Raw genomic sequence first — 19,846 nt, 5'->3', positions numbered from 1 at the left:
GTTCTAACCTCCTTACTTGTATTCAGTGGTCGTGTCTGGTTATTCGCATAATAGCGATAAGGTACATTGCGGACTCTGTCCTTTAAAGTATATTCGCAGAATTAGAGACAAAGTCCTGCGAAGGGATCTCTTATCAAGGTATTGGTTCTTAAGTGTATAACATACAATTAAAAGGTACGCTACGCTGCGCTACGTTTTGTTCGCACGTAGCTAGGTATAAAGGGTAAGCAGGTTACGGACACATTACGTAACCTGCGCTTTTCACATATTGTATCTCTGGTAATAATCAAATCGTCATTAACAAATGGCTGGCTATCAGTTGGGCGGGTGGGTAGCAGAGGGAGGGGATGTCTGTCTCGTTTCTCCTGAAAATTGCGTTTTTTCTGCGTTTACGGGAAAAGTTGAGGTCCGACACGCAAAAGTGGGGTATCGTAGAAATCACCTTTTAAAGACGCACATTTCTGGCCCCCCAAAAATGGGCATTTCAAATAAGAAATGAGTCCAATGAACAAAATAGGGTGAATAAGTATGTATTTCAGGGGTGAGTTAGCAGGTTATTGGGGAAGGAAGTCCTGATATTTTTGGAGGTTGCAGGGGCCACTACACCATTCAAAATAGGCAGGTTTTAGCATATGCAGTTAGGCCCCGTAGGATGATTTTAGCTAAAAAGTGCCCCAAACACTCAAACGGGCTTGCATCTGGGAAGAGAAAATATGGGAAACATGACTTAGACACCAAATGATACACTGTTTGCCATGTTTCCAAATTTTTATGCACAATGGTTACAGCATGAAGCGAATGCATGTGAATATACAAAGGTGCATTGCATTAAACAAGTCCACTGAGTGTCCCAAAATGGCCGGCCTGCCTGCTTTCATCCATCAATTGTTCTAAATTTTTCATTACCCAATGAGCTGAGGTGGAGTCTTAGCCAGTGGTACCATCAGGGAGGTGTGTAAAGCACTTTAGGCTAGAGAGCCAATCAGCTGCCAGCTTCCATCTGTCAATCAAATACAGCAGCCAATCAGAAAGCTGTCCATTGATCAGTAGGCTTTTTATGACATCACAGAAAGACCCTCAGAACTATCTGTGCATGTCTAATGGCTGGCTGTCAGTTGGGCGGGTGGGTGGCAGAGGGAGGGGATGTCTGTCTCGTTTCTCCCTAAAATTGCGTTTTTTCTGCGTTTACGGGAAAAGTTGAGGTCCGAGGCGCAAAAGTGGGGTATCGTAGAAATCACCTTTTAAAGACGCACATTTCTGGCCCACCAAAAATGGGCATTTCAAATGAGAAATGAGTCCAATGAACAAAATAGGGTGAATAAGTGTCACGAAATGGGTGTGTGGAATCAGTCGTGACTGGAGTGGTCAGATGGTGGATTGATGGAGTGGTGCGGATCTCAGGAAGAGAGGCGTGACCAGCTGGAGATGGGTTAACACAAACAGATTTATTGAAGGAACTCATATAACAGATAATGTAACCAGGATCAATACTTCTTGATTGGACAAATAATAAATAGATGCAAGTCTCTGATAAATAACAAGTAACAAGAGATAGCAGTCCTTTGCAAAAATAAACAAGATGGCAGTCCGTTCAAAATAAACAAGATATGTGCCGGTAGTTCTGGGAGGATAAGGCAATGTTCAGGATTTGAATTTAGAGAAAAGGATACCTGAAGATTGGACGATTGGCTGACTGAAGATTGGATGATTGTAGATTGGACGATTGAAGATTGGATGGCTGGATGACTGAAGATTGGATGGCTAGATGACTGAAGATTGGATGGCTGGATGACTGAAGATTGGATGGCTGGATGACTAAAGATTGGATGGCTGGATGACTAAAGATTGGATGGCTGGATGATTGTAGCAGGCAGGTCAGGAAACTGGTATCAGGACAGGGTAGCGACTTGGCGTTGACACAGGAACAGGTGACGAAGATAACAGAACTGAAATGGCTGACTTGGCATATAACAAATAACTGAAGAAAACCGAGTATAAACACAGGAACTAGATGAGCAGGAACTGGAACAGGAATTGGACAATTTGTGGACCAGACCGGGAGCGCTGGACAAGCAGAGCCTCTGGGAGCTGAACGCTGAAGACTCACGCAGGGATTCCAGGAAGCAGGTTTGAACTGCACAGAGCATCCAGCACATGCAGCAGTAAGACAAGTTGCTGAAGTCAGTTCTGCCTCTGTGAGCAAGATATTTATCCCCCCTGCCTTGTATTGATTGGAGGAAATGACAGAGGGCAATCTGCAATCTGAGGCAGGAATCCAGAATACTTCAGTCTGAACTAAACAGGTGAGCCACATGGAACAGGAGAGCAAAGGGTTACAGGTGATTCCAGCTTCTGCCAGGATTTCTATTAGGTGCAATCAATCAATGAACCAGCAATGCACAGACTGTCTGGCAGCATGAATGGAGACAGGACTGAGTCAGACTGAGACACAGAGCAGAATCACCATACAGGTAAGCTTGACTAAACAGATCTGTGACAATAAGTATGTATTTCAGGGGTGAGGTAGCAGGTTATTGGGGAAGTAAGTCCTGATATTTTTGGAGGTTGCAGGGGCCACTACACCATTCAAAATAGGCAGGTTTTAGCATATGAAGTTAGGCCCCGTAGGATGATTTTAGTTAAAAAGTGCCCCAAACATTCAAACGGGCTTGCATCTGGGAAGGGAAAATATGGGAAACATGACTTAGACACCAAAAGATACACTATATGCCATGTTTCCAAATTTTTATGCACAGTGGTTACAGCATGAAGCGAATGCATGTGAATATACAAAGGTGCATTGCATTAAACAAGTCCACTGAGTGTCCCAAAATTGCCGGCCTGCCTGCTTTCATCCATCAATTGTTCTAAATTTTTCATTACCCAATGAGCTGAGGTGGAGTCTTAGCCAGTGGTACCATCAGGGAGGTGTGTAAAGCACTTTAGGCTAGACAGCCAATCAGCTGCCAGCTTCCATCTGTCAATCAAATACAGCAGCCAATCAGAAAGCTGCCCATTGATCAGCAGGCCCTTTATGACATCACAGAAAGACCCTCAGAACTATCTGTGCTTGTCTAATGGCTGGCTATCAGTTGGGCGGGTGGGTAGCAGAGGGAGGGGATGTCTGTCTCGTTTCTCCTGAAAATTGCGGTTTTTCTGCGTTTACGGGAAAAGTTGAGGTCCGACACGCAAAAGTGGGGTATCGTAGAAATCACCTTTTAAAGACGCACATTTCTGGCCCCCCAAAAATGGGCATTTCAAATAAGAAATGAGTCCAATGAACAAAATAGGGTGAATAAGTATGTATTTCAGGGGTGAGTTAGCAGGTTATTGGGGAAGGAAGTCCTGATATTTTTGGAGGTTGCAGGGGCCACTACACCATTCAAAATAGGCAGGTTTTAGCATATGCAGTTAGGCCCCGTAGGATGATTTTAGCTAAAAAGTGCCCCAAACACTCAAACGGGCTTGCATCTGGGAAGAGAAAATATGGGAAACATGACTTAGACACCAAATGATACACTGTTTGCCATGTTTCCAAATTTTTATGCACAATGGTTACAGCATGAAGCGAATGCATGTGAATATACAAAGGTTCATTGCATTAAACAAGTCCACTGAGTGTCCCAAAATGGCCGGCCTGCCTGCTTTCATCCATCAATTGTTCTAAATTTTTCATTACCCAATGAGCTGAGGTGGAGTCTTAGCCAGTGGTATCATCAGGGAGGTGGGTAAAGCACTTTAGGCTAGAGAGCCAATCAGCTGCCAGCTTCCATCTGTCAATCAAATACAGCAGCCAATCAGAAAGCTGTCCATTGATCAGTAGGCTTTTTATGACATCACAGAAAGACCCTCAGAACTATCTGTGCATGTCTAATGGCTGGCTGTCAGTTGGGCGGGTGGGTGGCAGAGGGAGGGGATGTCTGTCTCGTTTCTCCCTAAAATTGCGTTTTTTCTGCGTTTACGGGAAAAGTTGAGGTCCGAGGCGCAAAAGTGGGGTATCGTAGAAATCACCTTTTAAAGACGCACATTTCTGGCCCACCAAAAATGGGCATTTCAAATGAGAAATGAGTCCAATGAACAAAATAGGGTGAATAAGTGTCACGAAATGGGTGTGTGGAATCAGTCGTGACTGGAGTGGTCAGATGGTGGATTGATGGAGTGGTGCGGATCTCAGGAAGAGAGGCGTGACCAGCCGGAGATGGGTTAACACAAACAGATTTATTGAAGGAACTCATATAACAGATAATGTAACCAGGATCAATACTTCTTGATTGGACAAATAATAAATAGATGCAAGTCTCTGATAAATAACAAGTAACAAGAGATAGCAGTCCTTTGCAAAAATAAACAAGATGGCAGTCCGTTCAAAATAAACAAGATATGTGCCGGTAGTTCTGGGAGGATAAGGCAATGTTCAGGATTTGAATTTAGAGAAAAGGATACCTGAAGATTGGACGATTGGCTGACTGAAGATTGGATGATTGAAGATTGGACGATTGGATGATTGAAGATTGGATGGCTGGATGACTGAAGATTGGATGGCTAGATGACTGAAGATTGGATGGCTGGATGACTGAAGATTGGATGGCTGGATGACTAAAGATTGGATGGCTGGATGACTGAAGATTGGATGGCTGGATGATTGTAGCAGGCAGGTCAGGAAACTGGTATCAGGACAGGGTAGCGACTTGGCGTTGACACAGGAACAGGTGACGAAGATAACAGAACTGAAATGGCTGACTTGGCATATAACAAATAACTGAAGAAAACCGAGTATAAACACAGGAACTAGATGAGCAGGAACTGGAACAGGAATTGGACAATTTGTGGACCAGACCGGGAGCGCTGGACAAGCAGAGCCTCTGGGAGCTGAACGCTGAAGACTCACGCAGGGATTCCAGGAAGCAGGTTTGAACTGCACAGAGCATCCAGCACATGCAGCAGGAAGACAAGTTGCTGAAGTCAGTTCTGCCTCTGTGAGCAAGATATTTATCCCCCCTGCCTTGTATTGATTGGAGGAAATGACAGAGGGCAATCTGCAATCTGAGGCAGGAATCCAGAATACTTCAGTCTGAACTAAACAGGTGAGCCACATGGAACAGGAGAGCAAAGGGTTACAGGTGATTCCAGCTTCTGCCAGGATTTCTATTAGGTGCAATCAATCAATGAACCAGCAATGCACAGACTGTCTGGCAGCATGAATGGAGACAGGACTGAGTCAGACTGAGACACAGAGCAGAATCACCATACAGGTAAGCTTGACTAAACAGATCTGTGACAATAAGTATGTATTTAAGGGGTGAGGTAGCAGGTTATTGGGGAAGTAAGTCCTGATATTTTTGGAGGTTGCAGGGGCCACTACACCATTCAAAATAGGCAGAGTTTAGCATATGCAGTTAGGCCCCGTAGGTTGATTTTAGCTAAAAAGTGACTCAAACGGGCTTGTATCTGGGAAGGGAAAATATGGGAAACATGACTTAGACAGCAAATGATACACTGTTTGCCATGTTTCCAAATTTTTATGCACAGTGGTTACAGCATGAAGCGAATGCATGTGAATATACAAAGGTGCATTGCATTAAACAAGTCCACTGAGCGTCCCAAAATGGCCGGCCTGCCTGCTTTCATCCATCAATTGTTCTAAATTTTTCATTACCCAATGAGCTGAGGTGGAGTCTTAGCCAGTGGTACCATCAGGGAGGTGTGTAAAGCACTTTAGGCTAGACAGTCAATCAGCTGCCAGCTTCCATCTGTCAATCAAATACAGCAGCCAATCAGAAAGCTGCCCATTGATCAGCAGGCCCTTTATGACATCACAAACAGACCCTCAGAACTATCTGTGCATGTCTAATGGCTGGCTGTCAGTTGGGTGGGTGGGTGGCAGAGGGAGGGGATGTCTGTCTCGTTTCTCCTGAAAATTGCGCTTTTTCTTCGTTTACGGGAAAAGTTGAGGTCCGACGCGCAAAAGTGGGGTATCGTAGAAATCACCTTTTAAAGACGCCCATTTCTGGCCCCCCAAAAATGGGCATTTCAAATGAGAAATGAGTCCAATGAACAAAATAGGGTGAATAAGTATGTATTTCAGGGGTGAGTTAGCAGGTTATTGGGGAAGTAAGTCCTGATATTTTTGGAGGTTGCAGGGGCCACTACACCATTCAAAATAGGCAGGTTTTAGCATATGCAGTTAGGCCCCGTAGGATGATTTTAGCTAAAAAGTGCCCCAAACACTCAAACGGGCTTGTATCTGGGAAGGGAAAATATGGGAAACATGACTTAGACAGCAAATGATACACTGTTTGCCATGTTTCCAAATTTTTATGCACAGTGGTTACAGCATGAAGCGAATGCATGTGAATATACAAAGGTGCATTGCATTAAACAAGTCCACTGAGTGTCCCAAAATGGCCAGCCTGCCTGCTTTCATCCATCAATTGTTCTAAATTTTTCATTACCCAATGAGCTGAGGTGGAGTCTTAGCCAGTGGTACCATCAGGGAGGTGTGTAAAGCACTTTAGGCTAGACAGCCAATCAGCTGCCAGCTTCCATCTGTCAATCAAATACAGCAGCCAATCAGAAAGCTGCCCATTGATCAGCAGGCCCTTTATGACATCACAGAAATCAGAACTATCTGTGCATGTCTAATGGCTGGCTGTCAGTTGGGCGGGTGGGTGGCAGAGGGAGGGGATGTCTGTCTCGTTTCTCCCTAAAATTGCGGTTTTTCTGCGTTTACGGGAAAAGTTGAGGTCCGACGCGCAAAAGTGGGGTATCGTAGAAATCACCTTTTAAAGACGCACATTTCTGGCCCCCAAAAAATGGGCATTTCAAATGAGAAATGAGTCCAATGAACAAAATAGGGTGAATAAGTATGTATTTCAGGGGTGAGTTAGCAGGTTATTGGGGAAGTAAGTCCTGATATTTTTGGAGGTTGCAGGGGCCACTACACCATTCAAAATAGGCAGGCTTTAGCATATGCAGTTAGGCCCCGTAGGTTGATTTTAGCTAAAAAGTGCCCCAAACACTCAAACGGGCTTGTATCTGGGAAGGGAAAATATGGGAAACATGACTTAGACAGCAAATGATACACTGTATGCAATGTTTCCAAATTTTTATGCACAGTGGTTACAGCATGAAGCGAATGCATGTGAATATACAAAGGTGCATTGCATTAAACAAGTCCACTGAGTGTCCCAAAATAGCCGGCCTGCCTGCTTTCATCCATCAATTGTTCTAAATTTTTCATTACCCAATGAGCTGAGGTGGAGTCTTAGCCAGTGGTACCATCAGGGAGGTGTGTAAAGCACTTTAGGCTAGACAGCCAATCAGCTGCCAGCTTCCATCTGTCAATCAAATACAGCAGCCAATCAGAAAGCTGCCCATTGATCAGCAGGCCCTTTATGACATCACAGACAGACCCTCAGAACTATCTGTGCATGTCTAATGGCTGGCTGTCAGTTGGGTGGGTGGGTGGGTGGCAGAGGGAGGGGATGTCTGTCTCGTTTCTCCTGAAACTTGCGTTTTTTCTGCGTTTAAGGGAAAAGTTGAGGTCCGACACGCAAAAGTGGGGTATCGTAGAAATCACCTTTTAAAGACGCACATTTCTGGCCCCCCAAAAATGGGTATTTCAAATAAGAAATGAGTCCAATGAACAAAATAGGGTAACTAAGTATGTATTTCAGGGGTGAGTTAGCAGGTTATTGGGGAAGTAAGTCCTGATATTTTTGGCGGTTGCAGGGGCCACTATACCATTCAAAATAGGCAGATTTTAGCATATGCAGTTAGGCCCCGTAGGATGATTTTAGCTAAAAAGTGCCCCAAACACTCAAACGGGCTTCTATCTGGGAAGGGAAAATATGGGAAACATGACTTAGACAGCAAATGATACACTGTTTGCCATGTTTCAAATTTTTATGCACAGTGGTTACAGCATGAAGCGAATGCATGTGAATATACAAAGGTGCATTGCATTAAACAAGTCCACTGAGTGTCCCAAAATCGCCGGCCTGCCTGCTTTCATCCATCAATTGTTCTAAATTTTTCATTACCCAATGAGCTGAGGTGGAGTCTTAGCCAGTGGTACCATCAGGGAGGTGTGTAAAGCACTTTAGGCTAGACAGCCAATCAGCTGCCAGCTTCCATCTGTCAATCAAATACAGCAGCCAATCAGAAAGCTGCCCATTGATCAGCAGGCCCTTTATGACATCACAGAAAGACCCTCAGAACTATCTGTGCATGTCTAATGGCTCGCTGTCAGTTGGACGGGTGGGTGAAAGAGGGAGGGGATGTCTGTCTCGTTTCTCCTTAAAATTGCGGTTTTTCTGCGTTTACGGGAAAAGTTGAAGTCCGACGCGCAAAAGTGGGGTATCGTAGAAATCATCTTTTAAAGACGCACATTTCTGGCCCCCCAAAAATGGGCATTTCAAATGAGAAATGAGTCCAATGAACAAAATAGGATGAATAAGTATGTATTTCAGTGGTGAGTTAGCAGGTTATTGGGGAAGTAAGTCCTGATATTTTTGGAGGTTGCAGGGGCCACTACACCATTCAAAATAGGCAGGCTTTAGCATATGCAGTTAGGCCCCGTAGGATGATTTTAGCTAAAAAGTGCCCCAAACACTCAAACGGGCTTGTATCTGGGAAGGGAAAATATGGGAAACATGACTTAGACAGCAAATGATACACTGTTTGCCATGTTTCAAATTTTTATGCACAGTGGTTACAGCATGAAGCGAATGCATGTGAATATACAAAGGTGCATTGCATTAAACAAGTCCACTGAGTGTCCCAAAATCGCCGGCCTGCCTGCTTTCATCCATCAATTGTTCTAAATTTTTCATTACCCAATGAGCTGAGGTGGAGTCTGAGCCAGTGGTACCATCAGGGAGGTGTGTAAAGCACTTTAGGCTAGACAGCCAATCAGCTGCCAGCTTCCATCTGTCAATCAAATACAGCAGCCAATCAGAAAGCTGCCCATTGATCAGCAGGCCCTTTATGACATCACAAACAGACCCTCAGAACTATCTGTGCATGTCTAATGGCTGGCTGTCAGTTGGGTGGGTGGGTGGCAGAGGGAGGGGATGTCTGTCTCGTTTCTCCTGAAAATTGCGCTTTTTCTTCGTTTACGGGAAAAGTTGAGGTCCGACGCGCAAAAGTGGGGTATCGTAGAAATCACCTTTTAAAGACGCCCATTTCTGGCCCCCCAAAAATGGGCATTTCAAATGAGAAATGAGTCCAATGAACAAAATAGGGTGAATAAGTATGTATTTCAGGGGTGAGTTAGCAGGTTATTGGGGAAGTAAGTCCTGATATTTTTGGAGGTTGCAGGGGCCACTACACCATTCAAAATAGGCAGGTTTTAGCATATGCAGTTAGGCCCCGTAGGATGATTTTAGCTAAAAAGTGCCCCAAACACTCAAACGGGCTTGTATCTGGGAAGGGAAAATATGGGAAACATGACTTAGACAGCAAATGATACACTGTTTGCCATGTTTCCAAATTTTTATGCACAGTGGTTACAGCATGAAGCGAATGCATGTGAATATACAAAGGTGCATTGCATTAAACAAGTCCACTGAGTGTCCCAAAATGGCCAGCCTGCCTGCTTTCATCCATCAATTGTTCTAAATTTTTCATTACCCAATGAGCTGAGGTGGAGTCTTAGCCAGTGGTACCATCAGGGAGGTGTGTAAAGCACTTTAGGCTAGACAGCCAATCAGCTGCCAGCTTCCATCTGTCAATCAAATACAGCAGCCAATCAGAAAGCTGCCCATTGATCAGCAGGCCCTTTATGACATCACAAAAATCAGAACTATCTGTGCATGTCTAATGGCTGGCTGTCAGTTGGGCGGGTGGGTGGCAGAGGGAGGGGATGTCTGTCTCGTTTCTCCCTAAAATTGCGGTTTTTCTGCGTTTACGGGAAAAGTTGAGGTCCGACGCGCAAAAGTGGGGTATCGTAGAAATCACCTTTTAAAGACGCACATTTCTGGCCCCCAAAAAATGGGCATTTCAAATGAGAAATGAGTCCAATGAACAAAATAGGGTGAATAAGTATGTATTTCAGGGGTGAGTTAGCAGGTTATTGGGGAAGTAAGTCCTGATATTTTTGGAGGTTGCAGGGGCCACTACACCATTCAAAATAGGCAGGCTTTAGCATATGCAGTTAGGCCCCGTAGGTTGATTTTAGCTAAAAAGTGCCCCAAACACTCAAACGGGCTTGTATCTGGGAAGGGAAAATATGGGAAACATGACTTAGACAGCAAATGATACACTGTATGCAATGTTTCCAAATTTTTATGCACAGTGGTTACAGCATGAAGCGAATGCATGTGAATATACAAAGGTGCATTGCATTAAACAAGTCCACTGAGTGTCCCAAAATAGCCGGCCTGCCTGCTTTCATCCATCAATTGTTCTAAATTTTTCATTACCCAATGAGCTGAGGTGGAGTCTTAGCCAGTGGTACCATCAGGGAGGTGTGTAAAGCACTTTAGGCTAGACAGCCAATCAGCTGCCAGCTTCCATCTGTCAATCAAATACAGCAGCCAATCAGAAAGCTGCCCATTGATCAGCAGGCCCTTTATGACATCACAGACAGACCCTCAGAACTATCTGTGCATGTCTAATGGCTGGCTGTCAGTTGGGTGGGTGGGTGGGTGGCAGAGGGAGGGGATGTCTGTCTCGTTTCTCCTGAAACTTGCGTTTTTTCTGCGTTTAAGGGAAAAGTTGAGGTCCGACACGCAAAAGTGGGGTATCGTAGAAATCACCTTTTAAAGACGCACATTTCTGGCCCCCCAAAAATGGGTATTTCAAATAAGAAATGAGTCCAATGAACAAAATAGGGTAACTAAGTATGTATTTCAGGGGTGAGTTAGCAGGTTATTGGGGAAGTAAGTCCTGATATTTTTGGCGGTTGCAGGGGCCACTATACCATTCAAAATAGGCAGATTTTAGCATATGCAGTTAGGCCCCGTAGGATGATTTTAGCTAAAAAGTGCCCCAAACACTCAAACGGGCTTCTATCTGGGAAGGGAAAATATGGGAAACATGACTTAGACAGCAAATGATACACTGTTTGCCATGTTTCAAATTTTTATGCACAGTGGTTACAGCATGAAGCGAATGCATGTGAATATACAAAGGTGCATTGCATTAAACAAGTCCACTGAGTGTCCCAAAATCGCCGGCCTGCCTGCTTTCATCCATCAATTGTTCTAAATTTTTCATTACCCAATGAGCTGAGGTGGAGTCTTAGCCAGTGGTACCATCAGGGAGGTGTGTAAAGCACTTTAGGCTAGACAGCCAATCAGCTGCCAGCTTCCATCTGTCAATCAAATACAGCAGCCAATCAGAAAGCTGCCCATTGATCAGCAGGCCCTTTATGACATCACAGAAAGACCCTCAGAACTATCTGTGCATGTCTAATGGCTCGCTGTCAGTTGGACGGGTGGGTGAAAGAGGGAGGGGATGTCTGTCTCGTTTCTCCTTAAAATTGCGGTTTTTCTGCGTTTACGGGAAAAGTTGAAGTCCGACGCGCAAAAGTGGGGTATCGTAGAAATCATCTTTTAAAGACGCACATTTCTGGCCCCCCAAAAATGGGCATTTCAAATGAGAAATGAGTCCAATGAACAAAATAGGATGAATAAGTATGTATTTCAGTGGTGAGTTAGCAGGTTATTGGGGAAGTAAGTCCTGATATTTTTGGAGGTTGCAGGGGCCACTACACCATTCAAAATAGGCAGGCTTTAGCATATGCAGTTAGGCCCCGTAGGATGATTTTAGCTAAAAAGTGCCCCAAACACTCAAACGGGCTTGTATCTGGGAAGGGAAAATATGGGAAACATGACTTAGACAGCAAATGATACACTGTTTGCCATGTTTCAAATTTTTATGCACAGTGGTTACAGCATGAAGCGAATGCATGTGAATATACAAAGGTGCATTGCATTAAACAAGTCCACTGAGTGTCCCAAAATCGCCGGCCTGCCTGCTTTCATCCATCAATTGTTCTAAATTTTTCATTACCCAATGAGCTGAGGTGGAGTCTGAGCCAGTGGTACCATCAGGGAGGTGTGTAAAGCACTTTAGGCTAGACAGCCAATCAGCTGCCAGCTTCCATCTGTCAATCAAATACAGCAGCCAATCAGAAAGCTGCCCATTGATCAGCAGGCCCTTTATGACATCACAGAAAGACCCTCAGAACTATCTGTGCATGTCTAATGGCTCGCTGTCAGTTGGACGGGTGGGTGAAAGAGGGAGGGGATGTCTGTCTCGTTTCTCCTTAAAATTGCGGTTTTTCTGCGTTTACGGGAAAAGTTGAGGTCCGACACGCAAAAGTGGGGTATCGTAGAAATCACCTTTTAAAGACGCACATTTCTGGCCCTCAAAAATGGGCATTTCAAATAAGAAATGAGTCCAATGTACAAAATAGGGTGAATAAGTATGTATTTCAGAGGTAAGTTAGCAGGTTATTGGGGAAGTAAGTCCTGATATTTTTGGAGGTTGCAGGGGCCACTACACCATTCAAAATAGGCAGAGTTTAGCATATGCAGTTAGGCCCCGTAGGTTGATTTTAGCTAAAAAGTGACTCAAACGGGCTTGTATCTGGGAAGGGAAAATATGGGAAACATGACTTAGACAGCAAATGATACACTGTTTGCCATGTTTCCAAATTTTTATGCACAGTGGTTACAGCATGAAGCGAATGCATGTGAATATACAAAGGTGCATTGCATTAAACAAGTCCACTGAGCGTCCCAAAATGGCCGGCCTGCCTGCTTTCATCCATCAATTGTTCTAAATTTTTCATTACCCAATGAGCTGAGGTGGAGTCTTAGCCAGTGGTACCATCAGGGAGGTGTGTAAAGCACTTTAGGCTAGACAGCCAATCAGCTGCCAGCTTCCATCTGTCAATCAAATACAGCAGCCAATCAGAAAGCTGCCCATTGATCAGCAGGCCCTTTATGACATCACAAACAGACCCTCAGAACTATCTGTGCATGTCTAATGGCTGGCTGTCAGTTGGGTGGGTGGGTGGCAGAGGGAGGGGATGTCTGTCTCGTTTCTCCTGAAAATTGCGCTTTTTCTTCGTTTACGGGAAAAGTTGAGGTCCGACGCGCAAAAGTGGGGTATCGTAGAAATCACCTTTTAAAGACGCCCATTTCTGGCCCCCCAAAAATGGGCATTTCAAATGAGAAATGAGTCCAATGAACAAAATAGGGTGAATAAGTATGTATTTCAGGGGTGAGTTAGCAGGTTATTGGGGAAGTAAGTCCTGATATTTTTGGAGGTTGCAGGGGCCACTACACCATTCAAAATAGGCAGGTTTTAGCATATGCAGTTAGGCCCCGTAGGTTGATTTTAGCTAAAAAGTGCCCCAAACACTCAAACGGGCTTGTATCTGGGAAGGGAAAATATGGGAAACATGACTTAGACAGCAAATGATACACTGTTTGCCATGTTTCAAATTTTTATGCACAGTGGTTACAGCATGAAGCGAATGCATGTGAATATACAAAGGTGCATTGCATTAAACAAGTCCACTGAGTGTCCCAAAATCGCCGGCCTGCCTGCTTTCATCCATCAATTGTTCTAAATTTTTCATTACCCAATGAGCTGAGGTGGAGTCTTAGCCAGTGGTACCATCAGGGAGGTGTGTAAAGCACTTTAGGCTAGACAGCCAATCAGCTGCCAGCTTCCATCTGTCAATCAAATACAGCAGCCAATCAGAAAGCTGCCCATTGATCAGCAGGCCCTTTATGACATCACAGACAGACCCTCAGAACTATCTGTGCATGTCTAATGGCTGGCTGTCAGTTGGGCTGGTGGGTGGCAGAGGGAGGGGATGTCTGTCTCGTTTCTCCTGAAACTTGCGTTTTTTCTGCGTTTAAGGGAAAAGTTGAGGTCCGACATGCAAAAGTGGGGTATCGTAGAAATCACATTTTAAAGACGCACATTTCTGGCCCCCCAAAAATGGGTATTTCAAATAAGAAATGAGTCCAATGAACAAAATAGGGTAACTAAGTATGTATTTCAGGGGTGAGTTAGCAGGTTATTGGGGAAGTAAGTCCTGATATTTTTGGCGGTTGCAGGGGCCACTATACCATTCAAAATAGGCAGGTTTTAGCATATGCAGTTAGGCCCCGTAGGATGATTTTAGCTAAAAAGTGCCCCAAACACTCAAACGGGCTTGTATCTGGGAAGGGAAAATATGGGAAACATGACTTAGACAGCAAATGATACACTGTTTGCCATGTTTCAAATTTTTATGCACAGTGGTTACAGCATGAAGCGAATGCATGTGAATATACAAAGGTGCATTGCATTAAACAAGTCCACTGAGTGTCCCAAAATCGCCGGCCTGCCTGCTTTCATCCATCAATTGTTCTAAATTTTTCATTACCCAATGAGCTGAGGTGGAGTCTTAGCCAGTGGTACCATCAGGGAGGTGTGTAAAGCACTTTAGGCTAGACAGCCAATCAGCTGCCAGCTTCCATCTGTCAATCAAATACAGCAGCCAATCAGAAAGCTGCCCATTGATCAGCAGGCCCTTTATGACATCACAGAAAGACCCTCAGAACTATCTGTGCATGTCTAATGGCTAGCTGTCAGTTGGACGGGTGGGTGAAAGAGGGAGGGGATGTCTGTCTCGTTTCTCCTTAAAATTGCGGTTTTTCTGCGTTTACGGGAAAAGTTGAGGTCCGACACGCAAAAGTGGGGTATCGTAGAAATCACCTTTTAAAGACGCACATTTCTGGCCCTCAAAAATGGGCATTTCAAATAAGAAATGAGTCCAATGTACAAAATAGGGTGAATAAGTATGTATTTCAGGGGTAAGTTAGCAGGTTATTGGGGAAGTAAGTCCTGATATTTTTGGAGGTTGCAGGGGCCACTACACCATTCAAAATAGGCAGAGTTTAGCATATGCAGTTAGGCCCCGTAGGTTGATTTTAGCTAAAAAGTGACTCAAACGGGCTTGTATCTGGGAAGGGAAAATATGGGAAACATGACTTAGACAGCAAATGATACACTGTTTGCCATGTTTCCAAATTTTTATGCACAGTGGTTACAGCATGAAGCGAATGCATGTGAATATACAAAGGTGCATTGCATTAAACAAGTCCACTGAGCGTCTCAAAATGGCCGGCCTGCCTGCTTTCATCCATCAATTGTTCTAAATTTTTCATTACCCAATGAGCTGAGGTGGAGTCTTAGCCAGTGGTACCATCAGGGAGGTGTGTAAAGCACTTTAGGCTAGACAGCCAATCAGCTGCCAGCTTCCATCTGTCAATCAAATACAGCAGCCAATCAGAAAGCTGCCCATTGATCAGCAGGCCCTTTATGACATCACAAACAGACCCTCAGAACTATCTGTGCATGTCTAATGGCTGGCTGTCAGTTGGGTGGGTGGGTGGCAGAGGGAGGGGATGTCTGTCTCGTTTCTCCTGAAAATTGCGCTTTTTCTGCGTTTACGGGAAAAGTTGAGGTCCGACGCGCAAAAGTGGGGTATCGTAGAAATCACCTTTTAAAGACGCACATTTCTGGCCCCCCAAAAATGGGCATTTCAAATGAGAAATGAGTCCAATGAACAAAATAGGGTGAATAAGTATGTATTTCAGGGGTGAGTTAGCAGGTTATTGGGGAAGTAAGTCCTGATATTTTTGGAGGTTGCAGGGGCCACTATACCATTCAAAATAGGCAGGTTTTAGCATATGCAGTTAGGCCCCGTAGGATGATTTTAGCTAAAAAGTGCCCCAAACACTCAAACGGGCTTGTATCTGGGAAGGGAAAATATGGGAAACATGACTTAGACAGCAAATGATACACTGTTTGCCATGTTTCAAATTTTTATGCACAGTGGTTACAGCATGAAGCGAATGCATGTGAATATACAAAGGTGCATTGCATTAAACAAGTCCACTGAGTGTCCCAAAATCGCCGGCCTGCCTGCTTTCATCCATCAATTGTTCTAAATTTTTCATTACCCAATGAGCTGAGGTGAAGTCTTAGCCAGTGGTACCATCAGGGAGGTGTGTAAAGCACTTTAGGCTAGACAGCCAATCAGCTGCCAGCTTCCATCTGTCAATCAAATACAGCAGCCAATCAGAAAGCTGCCCATTGATCAGCAGGCCCTTTATGACATCACAAACAGACCCTCAGAACTATCTGTGCATGTCTAATGGCTGGCTGTCAGTTGGGTGGGTGGGTGGCAGAGGGAGGGGATGTCTGTCTCGTTTCTCCTGAAAATTGCGCTTTTTCTGCGTTTACGGGAAAAGTTGAGGTCCGACGCGCAAAAGTGGGGTATCGTAGAAATCACCTTTTAAAGACGCACATTTCTGGCCCCCCAAAAATGGGCATTTCAAATGAGAAATGAGTCCAATGAACAAAATAGGGTGAATAAGTATGTATTTCAGGGGTGAGTTAGCAGGTTATTGGGGAAGTAAGTCCTGATATTTTTGGAGGTTGCAGGGGCCACTACACCATTCAAAATAGGCAGAGTTTAGCATATGCAGTTAGGCCCCGTAGGTTGATTTTAGCTAAAAAGTGACTCAAACGGGCTTGTATCTGGGAAGGGAAAATATGGGAAACATGACTTAGACAGCAAATGATACACTGTTTGCCATGTTTCAAATTTTTATGCACAGTGGTTACAGCATGAAGCGAATGCATGTGAATATACAAAGGTGCATTGCATTAAACAAGTCCACTGAGTGTCCCAAAATCGCCGGCCTGCCTGCTTTCATCCATCAATTGTTCTAAATTTTTCATTACCCAATGAGCTGAGGTGGAGTCTGAGCCAGTGGTACCATCAGGGAGGTGTGTAAAGCACTTTAGGCTAGACAGCCAATCAGCTGCCAGCTTCCATCTGTCAATCAAATACAGCAGCCAATCAGAAAGCTGCCCATTGATCAGCAGGCCCTTTATGACATCACAGAAAGACCCTCAGAACTATCTGTGCATGTCTAATGGCTCGCTGTCAGTTGGACGGGTGGGTGAAAGAGGGAGGGGATGTCTGTCTCGTTTCTCCTTAAAATTGCGGTTTTTCTGCGTTTACGGGAAAAGTTGAGGTCCGACACGCAAAAGTGGGGTATCGTAGAAATCACCTTTTAAAGACGCACATTTCTGGCCCTCAAAAATGGGCATTTCAAATAAGAAATGAGTCCAATGTACAAAATAGGGTGAATAAGTATGTATTTCAGGGGTAAGTTAGCAGGTTATTGGGGAAGTAAGTCCTGATATTTTTGGAGGTTGCAGGGGCCACTACACCATTCAAAATAGGCAGAGTTTAGCATATGCAGTTAGGCCCCGTAGGTTGATTTTAGCTAAAAAGTGACTCAAACGGGCTTGTATCTGGGAAGGGAAAATATGGGAAACATGACTTAGACAGCAAATGATACACTGTTTGCCATGTTTCCAAATTTTTATGCACAGTGGTTACAGCATGAAGCGAATGCATGTGAATATACAAAGGTGCATTGCATTAAACAAGTCCACTGAGCGTCCCAAAATGGCCGGCCTGCCTGCTTTCATCCATCAATTGTTCTAAATTTTTCATTACCCAATGAGCTGAGGTGGAGTCTTAGCCAGTGGTACCATCAGGGAGGTGTGTAAAGCACTTTAGGCTAGACAGCCAATCAGCTGCCAGCTTCCATCTGTCAATCAAATACAGCAGCCAATCAGAAAGCTGCCCATTGATCAGCAGGCCCTTTATGACATCACAAACAGACCCTCAGAACTATCTGTGCATGTCTAATGGCTGGCTGTCAGTTGGGTGGGTGGGTGGCAGAGGGAGGGGATGTCTGTCTCGTTTCTCCTGAAAATTGCGCTTTTTCTTCGTTTACGGGAAAAGTTGAGGTCCGACGCGCAAAAGTGGGGTATCGTAGAAATCACCTTTTAAAGACGCCCATTTCTGACCCCCCAAAAATGGGCATTTCAAATGAGAAATGAGTCCAATGAACAAAATAGGGTGAATAAGTATGTATTTCAGGGGTGAGTTAGCAGGTTATTGGGGAAGTAAGTCCTGATATTTTTGGAGGTTGCAGGGGCCACTACACCATTCAAAATAGGCAGGTTTTAGCATATGCAGTTAGGCCCCGTAGGTTGATTTTAGCTAAAAAGTGCCCCAAACACTCAAACGGGCTTGTATCTGGGAAGGGAAAATATGGGAAACATGACTTAGACAGCAAATGATAAACTGTATGCAATGTTTCCAAATTTTTATGCACAGTGGTTACAGCATGAAGCGAATGCATGTGAATATACAAAGGTGCATTTCATTAAACAAGTCCAATGAGCATCCCAAAATGGCCGGTCTACATGCTTTCATCCATCAATTGTTCTAAATTTTTCATTTCCCAACGAGCTGAGGTGGAGGCTTAGCCAGTGGTACCATCAGGGAGGTGTGTAAAGCACTTTAGGCTAGACAGCCAATCAGCTGCCAGCTTCCATCTGTCAATCAAATACAGCAGCCAATCAGAAAGCTGCCCATTGATCAGCAGGCCCTTTATGACATCACAGACAGACCCTCAGAACTATCTGTGCATGTCTAATGGCTGGCTGTCAGTTGGGCTGGTGGGTGGCAGAGGGAGGGGATGTCTGTCTCGTTTCTCCTGAAACTTGCGTTTTTTCTGCGTTTAAGGGAAAAGTTGAGGTCCGACACGTAAAAGTGGGGTATCGTAGAAATCACCTTTTAAAGACGCACATTTCTGGCCCCCCAAAAATGGGTATTTCAAATAAGAAATGAGTCCAATGAACAAAATAGGGTAACTAAGTATGTATTTCAGGGGTGAGTTAGCAGGTTATTGGGGAAGTAAGTCCTGATATTTTTGGCGGTTGCAGGGGCCACTATACCATTCAAAATAGGCAGGTTTTAGCATATGCAGTTAGGCCCCGTAGGATGATTTTAGCTAAAAAGTGCCCCAAACACTCAAACGGGCTTGTATCTGGGAAGGGAAAATATGGGAAACATGACTTAGACAGCAAATGATACACTGTTTGCCATGTTTCAAATTTTTATGCACAGTGGTTACAGCATGAAGCGAATGCATGTGAATATACAAAGGTGCATTGCATTAAACAAGTCCACTGAGTGTCCCAAAATCGCCGGCCTGCCTGCTTTCATCCATCAATTGTTCTAAATTTTTCATTACCCAATGAGCTGAGGTGGAGTCTTAGCCAGTGGTACCATCAGGGAGGTGTGTAAAGCACTTTAGGCTAGACAGCCAATCAGCTGCCAGCTTCCATCTGTCAATCAAATACAGCAGCCAATCAGAAAGCTGCCCATTGATCAGCAGGCCCTTTATGACATCACAGACAGACCCTCAGAACTATCTGTGCATGTCTAATGGCTGGCTGTCAGTTGGGCTGGTGGGTGGCAGAGGGAGGGGATGTCTGTCTCGTTTCTCCTGAAACTTGCGTTTTTTCTGCGTTTAAGGGAAAAGTTGAGGTCCGACACGCAAAAGTGGGGTATCGTAGAAATCACATTTTAAAGACGCACATTTCTGGCCCCCCAAAAATGGGTATTTCAAATAAGAAATGAGTCCAATGAACAAAATAGGGTAACTAAGTATGTATTTCAGGGGTGAGTTAGCAGGTTATTGGGGAAGTAAGTCCTGATATTTTTGGCGGTTGCAGGGGCCACTATACCATTCAAAATAGGCAGGTTTTAGCATATGCAGTTAGGCCCCGTAGGATGATTTTAGCTAAAAAGTGCCCCAAACACTCAAACGGGCTTGTATCTGGGAAGGGAAAATATGGGAAACATGACTTAGACAGCAAATGATACACTGTTTGCCATGTTTCAAATTTTTATGCACAGTGGTTACAGCATGAAGCGAATGCATGTGAATATACA

This window comes from Crinia signifera, chromosome 5 (genome assembly GCF_055691185.1).
Source record: "Crinia signifera chromosome 5, ASM5569118v1, whole genome shotgun sequence".
In the NCBI taxonomy this organism is placed as follows: Eukaryota; Metazoa; Chordata; class Amphibia; order Anura; family Myobatrachidae; genus Crinia; species Crinia signifera.
The sequence above is the reverse complement of the archived record's forward strand: the minus strand, read 5'-3'. Positions refer to the sequence as shown.